The 16806-nt window shown below is 44.4% G+C and overlaps 1 long non-coding RNA gene across 1 annotated transcript; it reads right to left on the minus strand.

Annotated features, from left to right (window-relative positions):
• Nucleotides 1-1696: 1696 nt before the first annotated feature.
• LOC119865841 lies at nucleotides 1697-8213 on the minus strand. Its single transcript, XR_005378218.1, has 3 exons — nucleotides 7305-8213; nucleotides 5208-5348; nucleotides 1697-2130 (listed from the first exon to the last, which is right to left on the minus strand). It is a non-coding gene; the product is annotated as an uncharacterized LOC119865841 (long non-coding RNA).
• Between the last annotated feature and the right edge of the window lie 8593 nt (nucleotides 8214-16806).

Below are 16806 nucleotides of genomic sequence, written 5' to 3' on the forward strand. Positions count from 1 at the left end.
GATGGGAGCCAGGGAGCCTCAGACCAAAGGGTGAAGACAAAAAGCAATATTGCAATATTGGCAAAAGCCCAGAGTTAGAACAGAGAGACATTGTGGCACGTGGTTACAAAGGGATGTAGGCATCACTCGTGGAGTTATCCACCACAACTGCACTAGTCGGATGGGTCGAAAGGGTTAGCACAAGGCACTGCCAACATCAACTTCCGATTTAGGGTGAAACTTCTCATTCCATCTTTCATGTCTCATAACATCATTCTCATATTTTCCATCTCTTTTTTGTTCTGGGCTTCATGCAGATCTGTATTCTCATTTGCTAATTTTCTCTTTAGCTGTGTCTAAGCTGCTATTTTACACAAAAGTATGTTATGTTCTTACTGTTTCTTCATCTCTAACATATCTGTTTATTTTCTTTCAGATTGCTTAATTGTCTCAACTCTTGGGGTGGCAATCCTGCTTCTTATCATGTCTGATGAATCTCTTTTATGATAGGTTATTTTCCCATTTTGTAATTTATTACTATGAACCTATTTTCAGTGAACATAGGGAACCACATACACTTTGGAAAGAGGATTGTTCCTCCAAACAATATTTTATTGAATTCTGCCAAAAATTCCAGGGGCATCATAAACTTGGGACCAATTTTTTTTATGGTGGTAATATATACATGATAAATTTACCATTTTAAACCACTTTTAAGTGTACAGTTTAGTGGCACTAAGTACATTCAACATTGTTGTGCCACCATCATCACCATCCATCTCCAGAACTGCTTCATCCCAAACAGAAACTCAATAGCCATTAAACACTAACTCTCCACTCTCCTCCCTCAGTCCCTGATAACCACCACTTGTATGAGTTCAACTCTGTCTCCATGAATTTGACTATTCTTGGTACCTCATATAAGTGTAATCATACAACATCTGTCCTTTTGTGATTGGCTTATTTCACTTAGCATAGTATCTTCAAGGTTCATCCATGTTGTACCATGTGTCTGAATTTCATCCCTTGTACATCTAAAACATGTTATATGTCAATTATATCTCAATTGTGAAAATAAATGAAAATAATTGCATTCCTTCTTAAGGCCAAATAATATTCCATTGCATGTATGTGCCCCCATTTTGTTTATTCATTCACCCAGGAATAGATATTTGGGTAGTTTGGGACTAATTCTAAAGTGAATTTGTCAGCTGGAATTTTGGATTCTCCTAGAGGTTTTTCCTACCTAGAGCTGCAGGCAAACAGTCTCCCTCACCAGTGTGAAGGTGGAAGGGGAAGCACTAAGTATGTGGCTTTTCAAGGGCCCTGACTTATGTGGGTATCTCAAATCTAACTTTCCTTCTTTACAGGCCCAGGGCCTCATCATATGTCCCTATGAGAATGTTAAAATCAAGCGTCTACCAAATAGACCCATTTTCAGAATCCACCCCACCCAGACTCCAGAGCCCATAGTATCAGCTCTCACACTAACTATCCTCATTTTCAATTCCCTCTTCATCCCCAAACACCAAGATTGCCCTTTCTTGCTTTGAAGAAGTAGTTTTCTACCTGGGCTCATACAGAATTAAGTGAAATTTTTTTTTAAAAAATCCCAGGACACATCCCAGACCAATCACATTCAAATCTCTGGTAACCAAAAGCAAGTTTATTTAAATAAAAATGCATTATGTAAACAATCATACACAAGGGACCTGGATATGCAAAAACTATGAAAGTAAACCTGAATTGTCAAAATAGGGTGAGACCTGCTCTAGCCCCGCTGCCTTGCTCAGGCAGATTCTGGGTTATGATCCTAACTAGAAAGTAACCTAGTTAATTTCGAGGCCGCAACCTTAATCTGGAAATAATACTGATTGTCCATTTTACCTACCAGTCTCCTACCTGAGATCTTCCTTACAAAGTCTAGATTCATTCTAGATGCCATTGACATCCAGATGTTCCAGGACACATGTCCTTATGGGGAATAGACCATTCTTCAACAAGAGCAAAGAAGTGAGTCTGCCCAATATCACACCAGCAAATGCATATGTCATCTTCATCTTGTCACCTCTTTTGAAGAGTGTCATTGCTCATTAACCCATATGGGAATCTTTGAATGCTGTTCAGCTCCTTACATCAACTCCAGTAAACCTATTAATGATAATAATAATAGCCAGCAAGTATGAATAACTTATGCTATAAATAACTGCTGCCTGATATCAGAGACAAGAACCTGAACTCCAAATTTTACATTCTTATTTTTTATTGTCCTTACATAAATGTAATTATACAACATATAATGAATAGATGATTTATATAACTAATATAGAGGATAATAAATATATATACTATTTAATGATTACTACATAATAAATGTAATCATTGTTACTATTATTTTAAACTATTTTAAACAAAGAGACAGGTGCAGAAAATCAGACTCCAATATTACCACCGCCAAGATTTAACAGGTGTAAATACTTAGTCATATTGGCTTCAGATCTCTTTAAAAGAGAAAAACATTATAGATAGAGCTAAAACCTTTATCATGCGCTCCATCCTACCCTCCCCCAAGGTAACTGCTAAGTGAATTTATATTTATCATTTGCAAGCATATTTTATACTTTTTCTACATGTGTATAAATAAGATATAGAATCACATACATTTAAAATGCATACTAAATCATATTGAAATGAAGGGGTGACTGTTAGCCTGTCCCCATGCAGTATCTGCACATTCCAGTAGATGTCACTAGCGTTCCAGTCAGGGAGGGATATTGGGGTTTGGTTTGTGGTTGTTTTGGTGTTTTGTTTTGTTTTTCTGTTCTAGTGACAGATTTCTTTCTGTGGAAATATTAACTCTCATTTGCAGTTTGTCTACATGCAAGGTCCTAGAGTTTTATTTTTTAAAATTTAAGAGCCATCCTGTAAGCAGTGATGATTCAGATGATTTCTTTCAGTCCTCGCCCTAGAAGGAAGGCTCACAAAAGCAGGGTGGGTACAAAGGCATGAGCAGAGAGGAGGAGATCTGCATTCTAGTCCTAGCTGTACCAACCTCAGAGGCAGCTGTGCCAGCCTCTCTGGGCCTCAGTGCTCCCCTCTGTAGAATACAGGAGTTGGACTCCTTCAGAGACAGCAAAGCATAGCATTATCACATGCTGACTCTGGTCCTTTGATAGTGGTTCTCTGGGGGCTACTCTAGGGCAGAAGAAAAAAAAAAAAAAAAAAAGGTTCCATAATCTACAAGCGATAGAGGGGAACTGGCAGCACGCATGCCTGGTGTTTGCCAACCTAGAGGACAATTTCCAAATGGAAGTCCCTCCTTAGCTTTAAATCTGTCTCCTACTCTCACCACGTGACTGCGTTAGCAGCCCCCAGAGATTGGCAGGCCTGGGGCCATGACCATCATTCTGTCGGGGTGACACACAGATTTCACTTTATTCATTTTCTTTTTAAATGAGTGTGGCTTGTTTTATGTCCCAGGAAGTCTTTTTTTTTTTTTTTTTTTTTTTTTTTTTTGTCCCAGGAAGTCTTAATGGCCACTGGTCACTAAATCATAGGTGGCCAATTCAGGGTCATAGGACACAGAGGTTGAGGAACTTGAGAAATCAGGCCTTGTTTTTCCCTGAAAACATTGGGCAGATTAACCCTGGCCACCCCAGATCCATAGCAGGCCCCTGAATACAAACATCTCCTACTTCCCCACTCACTAAAATTTGCCAACAGATACTGCAAATTTGAAATCGGAAGAAGTCCAGAGAAGGAAGGGCTACCAGTTTGATATTTTTCCAAATTTGATATTGGATGTCTAATGGGAACCCCCCATTTTGTATGTCCGAACAACTCTGGTCTGGAGACTGGGGCACAGACCAAGAGTGTGGGCCATGAGCCCCAGGAGGTCCGGGTTCCCCTGTGGCTGGCTCCAGGGGGCTCCAAGCAGGCTCCCAGGCCACGTGCACCCACTGGCCCCTCCCTGACCTGCCCTCTCTCTGGCCTCAGGGCCCTGGGGGAGGCCCAAAGAGGCCGTGGGAGTTTGGCTACCATTATCCGGCCCTTATCTGAGCCCACTTAGTTCAATGACTAGGAGCCGACCTGAGGGTCACGCCTGTCTCCAGAGAGCCGGTGCTATCTCGGTGACCTGTGGAAACCTTGGCATGAGCTCATGTTTTCTGACGAAAGAGAGGACCCCTGCCATATCACTGCCCTGTGCCCCCACCCCCAGCGTCTGGCATGAGCCCGGTGAAGGCTCCACCATTACTCACTGAAATAGCAACTCTGATAACTGCCCCAGACAGAAATACATTGATGAATTCCCATTCAGAAAAGCACCTCCTCCCTCCGTCCCTCCCTCCCTCCCTCCCTCCCCTCTGCCTTCATGTGGTGCTGCTAGAATGGACACTAGACACACAGGCAGGGCCTGTCTCAGACACAACCTCAAAACTGTCACTATCCTCCCCACTCCCATCACGTAGACATGGTGACACCATAAATCCCTAGAGAACTCTGTGCCCTAGAATTCATGTTAAGACATACTTTCTCTTCATTTCAGGAAAATGCCGTAAAGACAGCAAACTTATTCTACTCTTCTATGTGTTGCAGTATCTGACACCACCTGGCAAACCGTTGGCTGCTCAATATAAATGGGCTCCATTGAACTGGACTGGGTAAGCTTGACAGAACACAGGACTAGGAAGCAGGCACCCCATTGCTAGCCCTGACTCAACTCCCTTGGGTACCTTGGGCAGGTTAATGCTCCCTCTCTGAGCCACATAGAGTTACTTTATACAGTCCTAACCTCTTTGTTCACAGCAGCATTTAGTGCATTTATATTTAATGTAATTGCTGACATATTTAAGTCTACGACTATTATGACTTTTTTCAGTCCTGGTTGCCCTATGTTTGCTTTTCCTTGCTCCTCTTGCCATCACTTAACTTGATTGATTCCATCATGCTTTTTTTCCTCCACTACTCTGGAAGTCATAATCCCTATTTTTATCATAATAACCCCAGAAATCATAACATGCAAAGTTAACTTCTTATCAAAGTCTAAGGCTGAATAAATGTTTATCCCATTCCCAGACAATATAATGACCTACAGCACTTTAATTCCATTTACCCCTCCAGCTTATACACAATTGCTATATAATTCAATTTTTCCAGTTTTTTTTTAAATCCCACTAATTATTATTATTGCTGTTTCATACCATGTAGGGTACAAAATTTAAACTTACCTGTATATTTACTCATTTTCTTTGCTCTCTATTCTTGTATCTCAGTCTTGCCATCTGGGATGGTTTTACTGTCTGCCTGAAGCACATCCCATAAGATTCCTTTACATGGCTACTAATAATGGAAAATTCCTCTGGTTTTATCTGAAAATAACAACATCTATCTGTTTATTTTGCTCTTATTCCTTAAAAAGAAATCACTGATAGAATTCTAGATTAATGGTTATATATTTTTTTCAGCACAATTGAAAATATTTGATGACCTTCTAGATTCCATTATTATTGGTGTGGTCATCCCCCCCCCCCCCCCCAAGCTACTTTTAAGATTCTTTTCTCTGTCTTTGGTTTTCTGCAGTTTTACTAAGATGTGGCTAGGATTTCTTTATTCACTTAGGGATTTATTCTATTACACTTGAACCTGTGGCTTGAGGTCTTTTATCAATTCTGCAAAATCTGTACCTATTATCCCTCAAATCTAGTCTCTATTCTATTCTCTCATCTCCTCTAGGATTCTAACTAAACATATAATAGACTCTCTTATTCTATCTTCTATATACCTTATCCTTTCTTCTCCATTTTCTATTCTTTTTATCTCTCTGTGTTGTAATCCAAGAGATCTTTCTCTGGCTAATTTCCTACTTACTAATTCTCTCTTTAGTTGTGTCTCATCTGCTATTAAAGCCAGCCAGCCATTGAACTTTTTAAATTTGGGTTAGTGTACACTTTATTTCTAAAAGTTTTATTTGGTTTAAGATCTTATGTCACTTTGGAAAGTTTCCTGCAGAGATTTTCAAGCTTCTCTTTTATTCTTTTAGGCATATTAAGTACATTTTTTGTGGGGATATGTTTGAAATGACCAACAGAAGAGAATCTCTTCCTGATTATTCCAATAATCAAGTATTTGTAGATTTATTTCTGTGGTCTGTTCTTTCTGCTTGTTCTTCTGATGGTACCTTGTTTTCTTTTGGTCCAGGTTATCTTTTATTGTGAGCTACTCATTATACTTGAAAAATATTTATAGTAATAATTTCAGATCCAATATAAAGATATGTTTCTCCAAAGAGAGTTTTGCTTGTTTCTATGAGATGCTTAGGGGCTATGCACCTCCAGAGCTGCCTTAAACCAAGTTCAAAGCTTAAGATTCCTTGGTCCACCCAGGCAATGAGAACTGCAATTGCTCACCCTCAGTAGGACAGGTACATATCTGGCTCACCATTATGCTAGGGATATAGCCCTTTTGTGAGGCCAGCATACTGTGGGAGAAATTTTCTGTTAGACTTTCCAATTTACATGGGCTTGGACCTTTGTTTCTCTGCCCTATCATCCAATCCATGAGGCTGCCAAAGGAAAATCCACATTTGCCAGCATCAGTAAATGCCTTCAAAGCCAAAGTGCTTTCTAGATTCTGCTTACATTTCTAGATACTTGTTTACACTCCAATTTTGACCAGATAATTTAGTACTGCTATGTCCATACTTAAATGCTTTTAAGATTTTTAAAAATTCAATAATTTCTTGTTTTCAGGCAGCCCCAGTAGCGCAGCGGTTTAGCGCCGCCTGCAGCCTGGGGTGTGATCCTGGAGACCTGGGATCGAGTCCTACATCGGGCTCCCTGCATGGAGCCTGCTTCTCCCTCTGCCTGTGTCTCTGCCTCTCTGCCTGCCTCTCTCTCTCTCTCTCTCTCTCTGCCTCTGAATAAATTTTTTTTAAAAAAGTTAAAAAAAAATAATTTCTTGTTTTCAATGGACTATTTGGTCCAAATAACCTAACCTTCCACAGCCTGATTTTTTTAGGTTATTTAACATTTATTTAACTAATAGTTTGGTGGTTTCCCTCAACCAAATAACAATCTCTCAGAGAAATGAAGACAGATAACTGTTTGCAGCTTTGAAGGAACAGTCTTTATGACTTCTACCAAGATGTTTAAAACTAAAAGTGTTGTATTTCAACCTTTAAGTCATCTGGATAATACAATTCCCATAGTTTGTTTTTTTGTTTGTTTGTTTGTTTTGTTTTTTTAAGTTGTTGGATGTACATCTGTATTGGTTACCTATTTTCCCATAACAAACAGGGATTTAAAATCACATATTTATTATCTTACAGTTTCTGTTGTTTGGAATCCATGAATAGCTTATCTGAGTCCTCTGCTTCAAGTTCTCTCAGCATGCTGCAACAAAGATGTCAATCAGGGCTGGGGACTCATCTGAAGGCTCAACTGGAGAAGCTCACATATGTGGTTTTTGGCAGAATTCAATTCTTTTTGGAATGGTGGACTAAAGGCCTCAGTTCCCAACTGGTTGTTGGCTAAATGCTGCCCTCATTTCCTTGCCATATGGGCCCTACAAACTTGTTTCATCAAAGCCAGCAAGGGAGAGTCAGCTAGCAAGACAGCAGTCAAAATCTTTGTAATCAAATCATGGAAGTGACATCCCCCTATGTTGAGGTATTCAAGAACTGAGAAGCAAGTCACTCAAAGAGAGGGGATACCAGGGATGAATGAGGACCTTCCCAGGGGCTGTCTACTGCAACATCCTCTCAGTAGGCTTTCATGTGTGGATACAGGCATGGCCCCAGTAAGTGCTGGTATGACATCTCCTCTCCATCTAGCAAATATTTTGCTCCAAATCCCATGTTTTGAATTCAGCCAGACAGATGAGAATCCTGACTCTATCACATAATAGTTGAGTGATCTTGAACAAATTACTTAAATTTCTCTCGCACCTTAGTTTCTTCATCTGTAAACTAGGTCAATAGATATCAAGGAATTTATGCAGTTTAATATTTAGCCAGCATGCCAACCAGTTCTTGAAACACTAAAATACTTCCAACGTGTTTTGTAAAATACCTACTTTCCTGAGCCTCCTGGAGGTCCCCTGGCCACCCCAGTATTCCTGATATTTTCCTCAGGAACTTCTTGAACCCTGCACAATTCGGCAATTACAGGAATAACACCTGGCACAACAGCAGGCCCCTAGGGCCAAGTTTCACTGCCATACAGTCCATTTTCTATTCTGTCCCATTCTGAATGTAAAATGTTTTTAACATGACCCCTGGTTCTCGGTACTGTGTAAATGCTGAGGTCTCTAGGAACATACTCAACAAAAAGAACTCCACTTTCCTGCTCATATTATGAACATTTTTGAGAAATAAAATAAACAAGCAAAAAGGATATTATGCTCTGAATCTACTCACCCAGCTGGTCTGTTAATGGAACTCCAAATGAAATGGTCTTGCTTGTTCCATCCCAGCCAACAGGGGATCAGAGCAGGCCCAGAGGGCACTGAGGAAAAACCTCTCCTTATAGAAACCAGGCATAGGTAAATACCATTCTTGCTTCCCAAGACCTTGCAGGTAAGCTATTTGGCACAGCTTAAAGCATGATGTAAAGAAAGAAGTTTTTACATTTGCACTTGGAGGAGAGTGTCTGTACCCTAGCTCTGCCAATGGCACTAGAGTCTGCTGCTTGGGTTCAAATCCCAGCCCCACCAGTGACTAACCATGTCTCTTGGGCTGGGATTTTCCAATAAAAGTCAGACTACCTGGTTTGAATCCCAGATTTGCTACTTCCCTGCTCTGGCCTTAGGTATTTTGTTGACCTTCTCTTCGCCCCCATTTCCTCATCCAGGCTACCTCTTACGGTTTGTGTGGAGATCAAATGAGTTCATGTGTGTACAGAGCTTAGAACAGTATCTGTACATACTAAGTATTCAACAAATAGAAGCCACTAGTATTAAATAAAGAATATAAATAAAGTACTGGGCACTTCATAAGTGTCCAGTTGTAATTATTAATCAGGCCTCAGTTGACTCACCTGCAAAGTGTGAATAACAATATCTACCTCAAAACATATGAGAAATGCAGGACATGGGTGGTTCAACGGTTGAGCGCCTGCCTTCAGCCCAAGGAGTGATCCTGGAGTCCCGGGGTCAAGTTTCACATTGGGCTCCCTGCATGGAGCCTGTCTCTCTCTCTCTCTGCCTATGTCTCTGCCTCTGTGTGTGTGTGTGTGTGTCTCTTATGAATAAATAAATAAAATCTTTTAAAAATATATGAGAAAATGCTGAATGAGGGATGCCTTGGTGGCTCAGCAGTTGAGTGTCTGCCTTGGGCTCAGGTCGTGATCCCAGGGTCCTGGGATCGAGTTCCGCATCAGGCTCCCTGCAAGGAACCTGCTTCTCCCTCTACCTATGTCTCTGCCTCTCTCTCTCTCTGTCTGTCATGAATAAATAAAATCTTTATTAAAAAAAAGAATGCTGAATAAAATATATGCAAGTTAGTCAACTTCATTTTAATGTCCCATTTTGCAAATATCTTTTATCCCTCCCCCAAGTGATGGTGAGACTAGAAAGATGAGGGCAGTTATGAAACCAAACAACTGCAAAAATGGGGCCCGGGAGACGCAAGAGCAATGGAGGAATGGGGGACAGGAGCCAATCCTATTGCCTTCCAACACCACCTCCTGGCAGCCCCCCTAGCCAGCTCTGTCACACACATACCTTCAACAGGGACCTTTTGAGGGCAGTTGTGAAAAGAGTGCTTCTCACAAGTCCCCTGAAGAGGTCAGAGGCTTTGACCATGGCAAGAAGCCATGGGGAGCATGTGGTCCAAACCCAGCATCCCACACCATTATGGAAGGCACAAGCTCACACACCCTGGATCCTCTCTGCACCAGCTGTGTCAATATTTGTCACCGGGAGAAGGCTATACAGAGGGACAAGATGCTGGTGAGAAGGTATGGACAGAGCCCAGGAAAACCCAAGACTGGGCTCAGCCCTGGCCCTGCCTTTACATCAAGTTAAGTCGCCTCTCTGAGCCTCAGTTTCTCCATCTGTAAAATATTGAGCATATTGTCCTTGCCCCACCTACCTCCCAAGTGGACTTGACCTTGTATAGATGGTAATTTTGAACCCTTTGTATTTAAACCATTTTACAAACATGCACCAAGCACTCCCCCAGCTCCCTGACTCCTCCCTGCAGATGCAGATAGCAGGTACAACCCTCTTCGACCTCCAGAAACTGCATGAAAAATCTTGGCCAAATCCAAGTCCTGCCCCCACTTTCACCCCAACAAGTGTCCCCTCTCGTGGCACTCCCCTTCACCATTAGATGACTCCTTGGGTGCACCAAATTTCCAGTGAGCATGTTCTGGGGTTCACCTTCTACCCATTCATTCACTAAACTAATGGTCTGAACACCTACTGCCCACATCCAGTCCAAGCTGACTCTGGGGACATAGAATAAGAATGACCTCTGCCACCAAGGGAAGCAAATGAGCTCGTTGGGGGCAGGAGTGACCAAGGGAACAAAACAAGAAAGTCTGGGTTCTCTAGTAGCATGGGGTGGGGGTACCCACGCAGCCTCACTGGCCAGGACAGTAGCCAGGAAGGCCTAAGCAGAGTCCTCCATGAATAGGTGGTGCCTAGACAAAAAGACAGGAAGGTCATGCCCAGAGGAACAACCCGTGCAAAGGGAAACAGGGCAGACCTGGGGAGGCGAGGTGGGGGGAGCATCTACATGTCCTTGAAGCAGGAGGCCACAACTCCTCTCCCCACAAGAAGCATGTCCATCTCCAGAGACTGAGGATAGAAGCTCAGAGCAGGAGCAGCAAAGCTCAGAAGCCATCAGCTAAAAATCTAAGACTCAGACTCCATGTTAGGTCTAAATCTCTGGACCTATTCCTAAAATTAAGGTTCTTTCTTTTCTTTTCCTCTTACCATGTAAATACCCACACACGCTCCCCTGGACTGAGACCAGGTCAAGCCTCCAACTTCTGAGTCTTTCCTCCCTCAGGCCCTAACCCTTCCCTTCCCCACCCCACCCCCGGCCAGGGGGCCATGGCTACACACCACCACCACCACCACCACTGCCCCTTCTCAGCTCTGTGTCTGCAGCCACATCTGAGACACTGGTGTCTCTGAGGACAAGCAGATGTACGGGGACACCATGGGGAGATTAAGGGTGCTGGCCGGGAGAGGAAAACAGGAAAGTGGAGGTGATGAGAGAGTCTCGAAGGAACTGGGAAAAGCTTGTAAGAATAGCAGGTTTGGGAAAACCCTGGCCTGTAGAGTAGTAGTCCCTGGTCATCAGGATATCAGAGCTGGCCAAGAAATAGCCTTTGGCACAGAGTAGGCAAGGAAGATGCATCTGTGTGCTGTTGGGAGTGGCTCCTCAAAGAGGCTGGCCCACTCATTCAGCCAGGCAATACGACATTTATGGATGGCCTATTTCTTTTATGTTTTCCACAAACACAGATCCAGCAGGTCCCCATGGGCTGAGGTGTGCTTGGGGGGCAGCCACATTTACTTTTCCCAAACATGCCAGGCACATTTCTGCCTCAGGACCTTTGCACTTACATTTTCCCCTGACTAGAATGGTCTTCCACAGATATTCACATCACTCCTTTCTTCATTTTTCTCTGGTCTTTAGTAAAATGTCACCTTCTCCATGTGCCTTCCCTGACCATCCTGCTTAAAGTTGTAATAATACCCCCATCCCCACCCCAGAAAAAGCCCCTATCCTAATTCTCCCAGGACTGTCCTTAATATTCGTAGAGCCTGGAGCAAGAGCAAAAATGATGGTCCCTAAAATATGGCCTGTCTCCTAGCTCCTCCCACCTCCCTTTGTGACCCAGGATATGTATATAGTGTGACAAAAACTCTCTTTGGGAGGATCCCTGGGTGGCTCAGAAGTTTGGCGCCTGCCTTTGGCCCAGGGCGCGATCCTGGAGTCCCGGGATCGAGTCCCGCGTCGGGCTCCCGGCATGGAACCTGCTTCTCCCTCTGCCTGTGTCTCTGCCTCTCTCTCTCTCCATGTCTATCATGAATAAATAAATAAATAAATCTTAAAAAAAAAAAAAACTCTCTTTGACTGAATTTAATCGACTCCTCTGAGTCCCCCTCTCAGCAGGCCTTGAACTTGACCTTGGCCCGATCCTGTCTTCCCACTGCCTGGCTCAATTTTAGCATGAATCCTGCTAAGTCAGGTTAGCAAGAATCCCCTACCCTTGATACGGGAGCACCCTGAATGTCTGATCAAGCGCACCACGCAGCACCCCTAATGTCTAAGCCTCCAGTAAGAATCCCCCTACTCTGATGTTTCTTCTCAGTCATTTCCATCTACTGACCCTACCCTGCTCCTTGGCTGTGAGTCCTCACTTGACCTTGTTATAAACCAAGCGTTAACCCCATTTCTCTCCCCTACTGCCAGAGTCCTGACCCCTATTGCAATATACTTAAACTAAGTCTTCCTTGTCATTTTAACAAGCATCAGAATAATTTCTCTTAAAGAATAAAAAAGAATAATTTCTCTTTAACAGTCAGGAATATGAAAATCTATCAGAAGGGTCCCCTCTCAAAGGTTTCCAGGCAAGTGGGGAAGTCAGATGCATAAACCAGATACAAAATAATAAGTACTGATATAAAAATATGATCAACATGTCATGGATAAGAGAGTAGTTACTATGGCCTGTGCCAATCAGAGTCCTGCTGGGAAGAGTGACATGGCCTGGGCTTTTTTTTTTTTTTTTTTTTTTTAAGATTTTAAAAATTTATTTATTCATGAGAGACACAGAGAGACAGAGACATAGGCAGAGGGAGGGGCAGGCTCCCCGAGGGAAGCCTGATGTGGGATTCGATCCCAGGACCCCGGTCCCACGCCCTGAGCCCACAGCAGATGCTCAACCGCTGAGCCACCCAGGTGCCTCCATGGCCTGGGCTTTGAAGGGTAAGTAGGAGTTCCTGCTTTCTCAAAACTCAATAACCGACCACAGAAGGGTCACTTTTGCACATTAAAAGATGCTTAATATATGTGATCTCATATCTGTAGAATACATGTATTTGCAGAGAAAAGGTTTATAAGTCTAGAGGGTTATATTAATTAAAATTAGTCTTAAAATTAGTAATTATGTAGGATAATAGATGATTCCTTTTCTTTACGTTTTTTTTCTGTGTAAAACGGCAACTATATTGCCCTTCTGGTTAGAAAACATCCAGGTAATTAACAGAGGGCATCGGGCAGCCCCGGTGGCGCAGTGGTTTGGGGGCGGGGGGGGGGGGGGGCGCAGGCAGGAGCCGTGTTCAGGCCGAGAGCGCTGGGGCGGACGCCTTCCAGGCCACGGGGCCCGGAGCCAGGGCCGGGGCGGAGAGGCACAACCACGGGGACGCCGTGACCCCGCCCGCCCACCCGCCCAGGCAACAGACAACAGCGACGGCTGCCAGGAGAGGCTGGGGTCTGCAGCGGCAGGCGGAGGCTTCCGCCCTCTAGCCCCAGGCTCGGGGACCCCGCCGCAGGGCCCCAGGCCGCGCCCCGCACGACCGGCTTCCGCGGGATCCGACTGGGGCCGGGACGGACGCCCCCCGGGGCCACCTGCTCCGCGCCGAGCCCGCACCGCCCACTCGTGGCGACGGCCGGCTGTTCGCCAGGCTGGCCGCTGGGGGGCGCCGCTGGGCTCCGCCACCCCGCGGGACACCGGAGCTGCGGCTGGGCCACCTGTTCCCCCAAGCCCCCATCACCCGGTCCCCGTCCCCCCACGCCCTGCCCCCCTCCCTGCACCTCCGGGCTCACCCGGGCCACCTGCGGGCCTGGTTAGGAACAAACACAAGCCCGAGCCGCTGGCTGGTGCCGAGCGGGGCTCAGAAGGGCTCCGCGGGACCCACTCGCACGGCAGGGCAGGACAGGTGGCTCCATTTCGTCGTGGGGGAAGGGGTCCCTGCAGCTTACAGGACCTCCTCTGGGTCTTTGGTTCCGAAGCCCCGCAGGCGCAGGCGTTTCTCTTTTTGTTGTTTGTTTTGTGAACAGTGCTTGGTTGTGCAATAAATCCACAGGCGAAGGAGAAGACAAGGTAGGCCGGTTAAAATCAGAACCACAGGGGCGCCTGGGTGGCTCGGGTCGTGATCCCAGAATCGGGTTGGTTCCCCGGGTGGGGGGCCTGCTCCTCCCTCTGCCTGTGTGTCTGCCTCTCTCTGTGTGTCTCTCATGAGTCAATAAATAAAACCTTTAAATTAAATTAAATAAATAAATAGAAACAAAACAAAACCACAGGCCCCAAGTGATGTCACTTAAACTGTGGAGGCTGAGAAAAATGAAGGCCATCCCACCTCAAGGTTAGCATTAGCCCAAGTACAGCCATCTTAGGCCCCTGGGAATCAGAGCTGAACTTTACAGGAAAAACTGCACAAGGTCCTAGGCAGGGAATCCCATATCAGAAAGACAATAAAGCTCAGAATCCCCTCTGGCAGAGAATCCCATATCAGATCTTAAGAAACTCCCCCACCCTTTCCCCCATATTGGAATGGAAAAAAATTCCTCCACCCCTTCTGAAAATCCCCTAGACGAGCCCATAAAAAACCCAGCTGTAACCCACTTCGGGGTCCAAGCCCCTGCTCTGCCCAAGCTGGAGCTTGTAAATAAACCCTCGTGTACTTGCATTGGTGTCCGCTCCTTGGTGGCTTCTCGGATTCGCAATCTTGGGCACAACATAAACCAAATTCCCAGACCGGAGCTTGATACCTCATGTGATTGCAGGGTCAACCTCCCCCGGAAACATAGTCTTAACCAGCCAGGTAGGGATTTTTCCACCTGAGCCAATGAGTCCACCACAGGGGCCCTCTCCATCCCCCCATTCCCCAAAAGATGAACTAATCTGCATGATGAAACCCCTTGCTTTTCTCCCGGAGGGAGAGCAGCTTTGCCTGGAATGATCCTTTTCTCTTGCTGATAACTTTCTCCCCCTGCCTTCCTTCTGTAAAAACCTTCCGTTTTGTACACCTCTACTTGTTAGATGGGAGGTTGCCCGATTCATGAATTGTCTCACAAAATCAGTTACATCTCTGAAATGTATTTAGTTGAATTTTCCGTATGAAACACGTGGGATCTATGATTTTAGAGCTGGTAAACATGTGGGACGCTAGACACTGCCCTGGGAATGATTCCCCCCAGGTCTCTGGACTGGAGAAGGATTCCTAGCCCCACTACTCCCAACTTAGAAGAACCTCAGTTATTTGTGCTGTCAAATGGGCACACTAACCAACGCCCTGCCCATCACAAAGGGAAGAAGTATACTCGGCCAGGACATACTTTCAAAATTGTTACATGCACCAAAAGTATAGAATATCCCAATCTTAATCATCACTACTATCAAAATCATTACCCAGTGATTTACAAAACTTCTCTGAGGCAGCAGAGCAAAGACCACCAAACCCATACTCCTGGCTCTTTTGCTTCACACAAGTATCAGTTTGGAGATGAGATTAATCTCTAGCATTTATGCTTTGCAGCCAAATTTCCTGGTAATTTATGTCTGTGGTCTGAAGGATTTTTGACTGGGAGCCATGAGCTGGGACCAAAAAGGGGAAAGAGGTGCCCAGACACAATGATCCTCCCAGTCACATGGACCCCATCTTAGAGGTTCTAGTGCCATGAGATGCCCACCAGCCTCATCTTTCCTTCTCTTCCACCTGCCCTTCTCCCCTGCCATGTGACTCTCTTTGCTGCATTTGCCCAGGAGCTTACAGTTCCCTTTGACCAACCACTTTCTGGTCACGACAGGAGCGGCAAACTACAGACAGAACCCACTGTCCTCATGCAGATAACACTCATGTTTATAACTCTGTATACTTTCTGTTTTATACACTCAGAAAGTGAACAGCCTAATTTCAAAAATGGGCAAAGGGTCTGTATAAACACTTCAGGAAAGAATATATATGAATGGCCAATAAGCACATGAGAAGGTGCTCAACATCATTAGTCATCAAGGAAATGCAAATTAAAACCATAATGAGATACCACTGCACACCCACTGGAATAATTACACTAACAGACTGCCCACACCATTTTTGAGGATGGGGAACAACTGGAACTCTTCACACACTGCTGGTTGGAGAGTAAAATGGTTTGACCACTTCAAAAACCAGTTTGGACAGTTTTCTTAAAAAGTCACTGACTGGGACACCTGCATGGCTCAGTTGGTTAAGTGTCTAACTCTTGATCTCAGCTCAGGTCTTGATCTCAGAGTCATGAGTGCAAGCCCCTCGTTGGCCTCCACACTGGGTATGGAGCCTACTTAAAAAAAAAAAAAAAAAAAAAAAGTCACCTAGATATGACCCAGCCATTTCACTTTAAGGTATTTACCTAAAATGAATGAAAATATACACTCACACATAGACTATACTCAAATACTCATAGCTGCTTTCTTTATAGTAGCCCCCAAATGGAAATAACCCAAACTTTCATTGACAAGTGAGCAACTGAACAAACTGTGCTCTATCTAGTCAAGGAAATACTACTCAGCAGAGGGCACCTGGGTGGCTCAGTTGGTTAAGCATCTGCCTTAGGCTCAGGTCATGATCCCAGGGTCCCACATCAGGCTCCCTGCTTGGCAGGGAGTCTGTTTCTCCCTCTCTCTCTGTCCCCACTCATGATCGATCTCTCTCTCTCTCTGTCAAATAAATAAAATATTTTTAAAAATAAAAAAGAAATATACTCAGCAATTTTTAAAAAGTGAACTATTGATACATGCACCTACATAGATGAGTCTCAAAAAAAAAAAAGCACACAAGATATGATTATTTATATAAAATTCTAGAAAATGAAGTCAAACCTGTAGA

Source organism: Canis lupus, chromosome 25 (assembly GCF_011100685.1).
Source record: "Canis lupus familiaris isolate Mischka breed German Shepherd chromosome 25, alternate assembly UU_Cfam_GSD_1.0, whole genome shotgun sequence".
Classification (NCBI taxonomy): domain Eukaryota; kingdom Metazoa; phylum Chordata; class Mammalia; order Carnivora; family Canidae; genus Canis; species Canis lupus.